We start from the raw sequence: 7,570 nt of genomic DNA on the forward strand, positions 1-7,570 counted from the left end.
TGAGTAACAGCCTAGATGACATTTACACCTAAAAGTCAATGTCTACTAATTGCTAAGTGCAATCTGTGTCATTGACAAACATAAATACATAGTCAACTACATGATCTAAGACTCTTGCTCGATAGCCAGCTAATGGCACCAGTCAACAGATTTTGTTTGGTATGATTGCCCAATCCGCGTAGAGATGATGACCTTGACTCTCTTGCTAAGGCTTGATTTCCACCCTAATGGCAATCATCATCATAAAAAAGGCATGAAAGCACCATCAGCACTATGGTGACGGTACCATCTGCTATATAAAAACCCCCACAAGAAGCATGAAATAGGTATGCATGTACAAAGTCATTCAAAAGAATTATACCCATCCTTATTATCTTCTGACTTAAGCTTCAGAGGGGTGTGCCTAGACACTTGTCTGGACATCCTTTTGTGTAGGGAAGAAGCCCGTTTGACTTTAGAGAAGCTAGACAGACTCATACCTAGTTGGCACTCCACCAACATTGGGAAGAAGCCCGTGTGATTCCAGAGAAGCTAGACAGACTCATACCTAATTGGCAATCCACCAACATTTGCGCCATATGTGGGAATTGAAATAACTAAGGATGTCAACACCCTCCAGAAGTCAATCGTCAGCTATGGGTGGCGAAGATTATTTCGTATGGCGTGAAAGGATGGAGAGACATCAATAAGAAAATGATAGGCAGATGTGGACTCTACTCCACCAAACGAAATGACTCAGAGAGGAGAATGAGGAGTTGCAAGCTCAAATGTCGATGGTCGGCCCCTCTCAAAGTTAGCACACTTAGAGCCGACACACAACCTCGAGGCGAGCTGTTGAGACATCTTACCTCGGGGGCACAGAGTTCTCCAATGGCAGTTATTCAAGACAGTCCAGGGAGAAGTCTTCGTTGGATCGCCAAATGCAACTAGAAGAAGGAACAAGTTGTACCTGGGTATCTAGGAAAACGAGGCACGATAGAAGGTCGCATTTATCAGATGCAATGCGAGCCCGACTAGGACCTCAAGCACCAAGCATGAAGGGGCAATCACACATTCCAAAGACTCTAAGGGCCTGTTTAGGTCCCCCAGTCGCTGCACCTATGTCCAAACAGCCTTCTCATCTACCAAGGCAACAGGCTAAAGTGCAGTCGATGGGGCTCCACCCGATTCTATTAGCCGAATGTTAGATGACATGCTCTCCACGTCGTTCGGCCCCCATATAATCAACTACGAACCGCCTAGGGGATTCATAGTGCCAAAATTCACAATGTACGATGGAACGAGCAATCTGTTCGATCATAGTACACACTTCAGACAGCTCATAACCCTTGACATAGGGAATGATGCACTAATGTGCAAGGTCTTCCCAGCTAGCTTACACAACCCGACTTTCTCATGGTTTTACCAACTTTTGCCGAATTCCGTGAAGACGTTCCAGGATATCTCGGAAGCCTTTGTGGGCCACTACCTATGTTTTGCTCGCCAAAAGCAGAACATAAGAACCTTGTAGAATATCAAGTTGCAGGAGAACAAGTCGCTCAAAGACTTCATGGAAGCGGTTCGGGTAAGCAGTACTCCAAGTGGAATCCTACAGTATAGATCCCATCCTGCCGATTTTCAAGCAAAACATCAACTCAGGCACACCATTATTTGAGTCTTGCAAAGAAGCTACCTGTAATAATGGATGACCTATTTAGATGGGTGAACAAATATTTTATACTCGAAGACGACGTCCGAGTAGTGTCTCAATAGGTCTTGGTCACCAATTGCCTGACCAAGAACAATGAGGTTGAGAGTTCTAAGCCCTCGAACCTATCAAGGCAAGCTAGCTAGAGGCGGACTGGTCAGTAATGGCAGCAAGTGAGACTTACCCCCTCGATATCTCCTATGAAAGACTCCTTCCGATCATTCATGATCTGTAAGGCTTCAAATGGTTGGAACCCATCAAGACAGATCCAGCTAGACGAGATCGAAACATAAGGTGCTCCTATCATAAGGATCACGACCATACCATCAAGCAATGCAAGAGTCTCCATTACTTGGTGGAGAAACTAATCAAAGTCAAACACCTAAAAACAGTATGTCCACACAACTAGCATGCAAAGAAAGATGTCACAAAAGGCAGTCGTCCAAGCCCTGCATCTCCGAAAGCCCCTAGAGTTGTCATCAACTACATACATGGAGGCCCCGTAGACGATAGACACAATTCTAAGCGGAAAAAGTGAAGATTGCTATGCACGACCTTTGTAAGAGAGTGGGTTAACTCCATTCAACGCAACTTTTTTGAAGGAAGTGTGCGCCCCATTGACGGCACAGTTACCTTTCCTCCAGTAGATGCTAACTGAGTGTTGCAACCACATGAAAATGCCCTAGTTCTAACACTAGGGGTAGGCGAATTTGATGTGAAAAGGATTCTAGTTTATCTAGGTAGCTCAATTGACCTCTTGCAAATGTCAGCCTACAAGCAGATGAGCTACTCACCATTTGTCCTAGAGAACCTAGGGCGTTTGTTGTCTGGTTTCAATGGAGCTACAACAACTTCATTAGGAGACATTATGTTACCCGTCCAAGCTAGCCTAGTTACCCTGAAAGTGCAGTTCTTGGTGGTCGATGACTTGTCCTCATACAATGCCATCATGGGACGTGCATGACTTCACAGAATAAAAGTCATTCCTTATACGTACCATAAGATGGTGAGCTACCTCAAAAAAGAAGGACAAGTCGATTTACTAGGTAGTCAGTTAGCCGCACGCCAATGCTATCAGGTGACACTAGAGGTTGGACACCCGGCTGGTGACAAAATGCGCCTTAAATCATCAAGCGCAAGAGAGCAATAACAATCACTAAGCCCAGAGGAGAAAGATCCGTCTACAGCTGATCCACTTCAACCACTACGCCTCTCACACGACACAAATCAAATCACCTATACCAACTCCTTGCTTACGCAAGAGGAACTAGAACTACTAGAGAGCATGCTCAAGTGCAACAAGGACATCTTCGTCTGGACTCACTCGGACATGCCGAGGATTCATCTGTCTATGGCCTCTCACAAACTTAACATCTCATCCATCTCGTGGCCTGTCTAGCAAAAGGTCTGAAGTTTCCATTCGGACAGACAAAAAATCATTTAAGCAAAAATTGACAAATTATTGGCAATCGGATTTATCAGAGAGGTCAAATATCCGGACTGGTTGGTAAACGGGGTGATAGTCCTAAAGAATGATGGAAAGTGGCGAGTTTGCATTGATTACACCAACCTAAATGATGCATGTCCAAATGATAACTTTCTCTTACCTTAGATAGACTAGATAGTCGACGCCATCGTCGGACATGAGATGCTTTCCTTTCTGGACGTCTTCTTTGGATACCACCAAATCCCCATGTTCTAGTCAAATGAGGAGAAGACAACCTTTGTTACACCTCAAGGGTTGTACTGTTATAAAGTCATGTCATTCGGACTCAAGAACGCTAGTGCTACCTAACAGAGGCTAATGACGAAAATTTTCAAGCCTCTGATTGGCCTAACTATGGAAGTCTACATTGACTACATTGTTATAAAGAACGAAATTCAAGTTGAGCACGCCCAACACATGGAAGAAGCATTCTTTATGATGTGAGCATACAACATGAAGCTCAATCCAACTAAGTGTGCCTTTGGCGTTAGCGTGAGGAAGTTTCTAGGGTTTATGGTAACCCAAAGAGGAATTGAAGTTAGCCCAACTCAAGTGAAAGCCGTCCTCAAAACACCCGCTCCAAACAACAAGAAAAAGTTATAATGCCTCATGGGTCGTCTCACAGCTTTAGGACGTTTCATAGCCCGTTTCATAGACAAACTGAAGCCTTTCTTCCTCACACTCAAGGAAACAAGCACATTCAGGCTAGACATACCAATATGAGCAGACATTTGGAGTAGTCAAGTGCTACCTTGTTGAACCACCCATCCTAAGCAGCCCAAGTCCGGCAAAGAACTTTATATGTATTTAGTTGTATCAGACTATGTTGTCAGTGTTGTCCTATTTCATCAGATACGGGACAAAGATCAAAGGCTCATTTACTATGTGAGCAAGGCAATGGTAGGCGCTGAAACTCGGTATTCTTAGGTAAAACAGATTGCTCTAGCACTAAAGGATGTAGCTCGAAAGCTCCGCCCATATTTCTAAGCTCACCAAGTGACCATACTAAAAAACTAGCCACTCTGAGTTACCCTGCATAAACCAGACCTGTTAGGACGAATGTTGAAATGAGTCATCGAGTTGAGTGAGTACGAAATCAAGTATTAGCCAAGGTTATCATTGAAGGGGCAAGTTATGACTAACTTTATAGCTAAACTTCCTAAAAAAACAAGGACATCTGAATGATTGCCCTAGAAAGCAATGGTGGACGCTTTATGTAGACGGAACATCCAAAGTGTTCGGATTCGGAGTAGGTCTAATAGTACAATCACCAACTAGGGAACTGATGAAGCAATCTATCTGTTTCAGCTTTTCTGCCTCCAACAATGAAGCAGAATATGAAGTTGTCCTAATCGGGCTAAATCTTACCCTAATGTTAGTTGCAACCAAGTTGGAAATCAAGAGCGACTCTCAGCTAATTGTCAAACAGATCAGCGAGAGTATGAAGCAAAGGATAAACGCATGGCTCACTACCTCGCCATCGTGGAAGATCACTTGAAAAAGTTGGACGGATGGGTTGTTAGACGGGTACCACGAAAGGAGAACGTGAAGGCATACGCACTGGCCGAAATAATTGTCACTATCCCTATAAAAAAGATAGTGATGTTGTCTGTCTACCTCAAAGCACCCCCCCCCCCCCCCCCCCCCCCCCCCTCCCCTCCCCTCCCTCCTTCAATTACACCCAAATTAGTGTGCAGTACCAATGAAGCGAAATCAAGTTGGATGCATGACATCGTGAAATGCCTCCAGATTGGGGAATTACCAGAAGACGGGAAGCAAGCACACGAACTCTACATACAAGCAGCACACTTCACTTTGATTAATGACTAGTTCTATAAGTGATCATTTGGAGGGTCGTACCTAAAGTGTTTGAGCGAGCCAAAAGCAAAATATGTCATGGTCAAACTTTATGAAGGCGCATGCGGCAATCATCTAGGCGGATGAACTTTGGCACACCGCACCTACATGCAAAGGTACTACTAGCCCACCATGAAGTGAGATGTTGAAGGTTATGTTAAGAGATGTGATCGGTGTCAAAGACATGCTCGCATCCCCCGTGTGCCTTTTGAAGCTCTCAACCCGGTCACAAGTCCTTGACCATTTGCACAATGGGGGATGGACATAGTCGACCCCTTGCCCATTGCAGCAGCGTAAAAGAAGTTTTTGCTCTTTGCAACCGACTATTTCAGCAAGTGGGTGGAATCATAAGCCTATGCCATCATCAAAGATAAGAATGTCTCCAAGTTCGTTTGGAAAAACATCGTATGTCGATTCAGAGTTCCAAGAGTGATTGCCACGGATAATGGGTCATAGTTTGACAATATTGTCTTTCGAACATTTTACTTGGAGTTAAACATCAAGAATCTATATTCAATGCCTTGTTATCCACAAAGCAACAAATAAGCGAAGGTAACAAACAAAACCCTATTGAATGCACTGAAGAAAAATGTTGGAAAAAGAAAAAGGAAAATGGGTGGACGAGCTGCCCGAAGTCTTATGGGCTTACCGAACAACATCCAAATAGCTAACAAGAGCTACTCCTTTCGCCCTTGCTCATGGGATGAAGGTTATTATTCCAATTGAAATTGGCATGCCTATTGCAAAAACAATCGTGCAAGATCAAAGGGACAATGATGAACTCATAAGACAACTAGATTGGGCAGACAAAATGCGAGGAAACGCAGCTATTCGGATGGCTTCTTACCATAAGAGGACGATCACTCAATACAACAAAAAGACACGACCATGAACTTTAGTCCTCAAAAGAATCTTCAAGAACACAACTGAAATAGGGGTCAAAAAGCTACAATGGGAAGGATCATATGTTATAACTAAGGTTGGAAACTTAGGGACATACCATCTTCAAACGTTAGACGGTGTACCCTTATTCCATCCATGGAATGTAACTAACTTAAAGAAGTACTATCAATAAAGTTTGCTTATGAAAATAATATATCAAAGACAAACGACTAAAGCAAGTGTATTCAAATTAATAAAAATATCCATTGTATTTACAAATTTAGAAGTCTAGGCCACAACTAGCTAAAATGAACAAATACAAAGAAAATCAAGCTGGCTCGCCAAAAGGACTGCCTCCTGAAGCATGTCCTCCTTCCTAGGTAGAGCCGCCTAAAAACTCGTCCTCATCATCGAAGGGGAAGCTGGAAGTATCCTAGGCGATGTCATGCTTCTTCATACAACATTGGTAGTCGTAGAAGAACATATCATCCACTGACTTTTGGTAGTCTACCCTCAAGTCTTCCTTCTGAGCGACAAATTTCACCTGAAGATCCTGTAGCTCCTACCTTAGCCAGGCAGCTTCCTTTTCAGCCTGCTTCTTATTGGCCTCCATAACTTCTTTCTCTTCAGCCAACCGACGAGCTTTAGCCTAAACTGCCTCATTCTCTTCCTCTACCTTCTTCAGTAGACTGACTCCTTCATCAAGCTTCCAGGCAGTAGCGACCTTGTTCTTCGTTGTTTCCAAGCTGGCGAGGAGATCCTTATTCCTGTCCATGTTATGGGCAACATATGCCCTTATGGTCTCGGCTGCTTCCAACCAATGGAAAAGGTGAGTGCGTTGTCGTATAAGGTTTCAGACTCTGGCTATCACCTGGGGGGAATAAAGAAATCATTGTAAAACGAGAGACTAAAGCAAAATAAGTGAAAAAGAGGGAGATGACTTACCACTTCTGCCGTTTCAAAAGCCGTGTAGCCTTGCATATGGAGAACGCAAGCAATAGCGATGTCTAGAGTACCATACGAAAGTCGTACTGTGAAGGATCGACTGGGATTATCGTCTATCTCGAATGGGATTTACTGCCTAACTGGAAAGAGCACCCCCATATTTTGTATTGGAGGCTCTCTTTTGATGAAGGAAGGGATTTGCTTCAGAAACTCAGATATTTCCTCTCGGCTATGGACATATGCTAAATTTGGACGAGGAGGAGAAGAAGTCATGCACTCGAACGATTCTTTGTTGAGGTTCTCCAGGACGACAGAAGGTCTCCTCGTCTCGTGATAAGAAATATCATCAGCGGAGGGAGGTTTCTCATCTGGCTCAATAGTGATAGCCGCAACAGTAGCCGGAGATACTGGTATGGGCGGAGGAGTTGAAGCGGGTTCCGGACAAGCTGCCTGGAAATGTTTCCCAAAGCCAATTGAAAAGGTGTGCCGCCTGATAACCAGCCTTGATTGATATGACCCATCATTGCGACCCCAAATGACACGTGTTCCTAAGCCCCCAAGTAACCTGAAGAGACAGATAATTTGTTCTGCCTCAACCCGTCGTCTACTCGATTGGATAGAAGCAGACGGATTAAGGGGGCATTGTGGGAGGTTTCCCTCCACGTGTCCTCCCCCAAATAAAAAAACCCTTGGTCCGTCCAAGGTTTGTAGAT

The sequence above is a fragment of the Vitis riparia genome, chromosome 12 (genome assembly GCF_004353265.1).
Source record: "Vitis riparia cultivar Riparia Gloire de Montpellier isolate 1030 chromosome 12, EGFV_Vit.rip_1.0, whole genome shotgun sequence".
Classification (NCBI taxonomy): domain Eukaryota; kingdom Viridiplantae; phylum Streptophyta; class Magnoliopsida; order Vitales; family Vitaceae; genus Vitis; species Vitis riparia.